The sequence below is a fragment of the Haplochromis burtoni genome, unplaced genomic scaffold (assembly GCF_018398535.1).
Source record: "Haplochromis burtoni strain Fernald_Lab_line unplaced genomic scaffold, NCSU_Asbu1 Contig_54, whole genome shotgun sequence".
Taxonomy (NCBI): domain Eukaryota; kingdom Metazoa; phylum Chordata; class Actinopteri; order Cichliformes; family Cichlidae; genus Haplochromis; species Haplochromis burtoni.
The window spans coordinates 836742-839054 of NW_024582415.1; positions in this window are offsets into that span (position 1 = coordinate 836742).

Sequence of the window (2313 nt, forward strand, 5' to 3'; positions counted from 1 at the left end):
ATACTCTGATCGGGATTCAACAATTTTATTCCCAAGCAGCTTTTGCTGTGATGCTGGTGAAACTGTGTCAGTTAAAGATTCAAATCTGCACAGTGCTCACGCTGCTGCAATACACATGCTTCCTTCTCAGTGAGCACACTTTTTTACTACATGAACAGTTCCAGAAGCAGTTGGTTGATCCACACTGTCTCCATTAAAATCAGAAACACCCCTTTCGTGTAATCCATACCCACAGTTGTTGCATAACACAGTAAATAATTTGCATTTTTGTGCAAGTTATTGCTATGCGTTCGTGTTGAGCAGAGACTATTGGGCGTCACTGAAACTGTGCCATGTTGTTTTTTTGCTCCCTATAAATAGAATGGACTGAATGGAATTCACCTGAAGTGAATTTGTTGGATTCTTTCATCGAGTTTCAGGTAGTTAAGGCACTTTTTGGTGGAGTTACTATCCACGCATAATACCGTGCCTAAAATGAAAACACTACAAAATATTGCAGCATCTCTTTCATTCTGTTATCTTGGGACTCTTCTGGTGAACTTACGATTGCAACCCAAGAGGAAGAAGACAGGTATGAGAAAACCTCAAGGAAGAGATAAGACCTACCATTGCTCTGCTGCACCGCATGTGACAACTGCTCCCCGAGATCTCGGTCGACCATCTGAAAGTGCAAGCAAAACATTCGGGTTTGAACACAAGAGTGCTGCCTACACACACACACTTTTAACTCGCCTTCTTTGTTAAAAACGTGTACATCTAACGTGTGTTACAGCAGATGTAGGAACTTGCTGCAGGAAGTTTAAGGTGAAAAATCGGAGCGTTTGGGGGGCATCGACAGGCACAAAGGTAAGAGAATGTCCAAGAAAATGTAAAACGTGTGCGCCAGAGCAACGCTTGAGCGTGTGAATCTACTTACAGCCAAACAGAACAGAACAGGAACAGGTTACGCTCCCAGTAAAAACAATCAAACAAGCCCGCTTATAAACACGTAAATCAGTACCGTGTAACCGTCGTCAGACAGAGCCCGACAGACTTGTTTTTGGTACATTGTCGCTCACAAAACACACAAAAAGCGCTTCCTTCTCACCTTTGAACTATTTCCGTTATTGGTTAGAGCGCTGCTTTTGTTTTTCATCTCCGTCCACATTTTCAGGGCTGTGCGGCCAGACTTCATCAACTCATGCTGTTTTTCTCACCTCAGCGGCGCCCTGAGACGCACCTCTCGTGGTGCGTTCATGTGCTTCTTTTTGAACTCGTACAACAGCGCACACAAGCTTGCTGCTAATTTTCGACGCAGTGTAGAAACGATTAGGCTACATAAGTAAATTGATTCTTATGTGCTCTATAATGCTGTAATATTAAGGAAATGCAACATATACTTGCTTGTTTGTTTATCACTTGGACTAACCTTTGATTAAAAGGGCTCATTGATGCTTAATTTACAATGAAGTGGAACTAATGCCCTCATTATTTTCTGTCATGTATACCGCTACAATGGTTGCTCTTCATATTAAACTTAAGATAATACACTGAGTGTGAATAAGTGTCAGGCTTTTAAATTGCTCACTGGTCTTGGCTCTGTGTGACGCTGGTGACACACAAAGAGGGAGCCAATTAAAATAAATATAGAAATTAAAATGAAGGAGTTAAAACTGATTGCTTTATTTTTTGGGGCCTACGCCAATGCGTCCTAAAAGATATGAGGATTATTTTAAAATGTAAATCATACAAAGCTGCTCAAGTAGGAGTCCAAGAACGAAATATGAAACTGAGCATAACAACTCCACTTTAAGCCAAGCTGCATGGCTACACCATTTTAACATTTCTTTAAAGTTACATTTCCTACACCAAGTGAAGGAGGCGCCAGATCGGCCCAACTTCCTGCAGGAAGAAAGCAGTCACATATCGCAAAAGTATGCTGATCCAAGATAATTATATTTACAGCAGGACTACTGATTTTCAGTGAGTGTATACAATGTTTTCCTGCCACCACATTCACCCTGATAAACGCACTTCCACTCGGATAGATAAAACAATAAGGACATGGGACACAGCAAAACACTCTGCTTTTTATCTAAGCAAGATTACATGTTCTGCAAACAGTGTTTGAACAAGTCAGTGTTCCAAAAACAAAACGTTAACACAGACAGAAAATTCATTTATTATCAGAAGTCTCCGTTTTGAATTTGAAGACCACATCTTGACCAAAATATGTTTAATGCAGACCGTTTAATACACTGGTCAGAGTAAGACCTGACCTGCAAATAGCCACAGCATAACTCCACAGCTCAGACAGACAATCAAATTCAACTT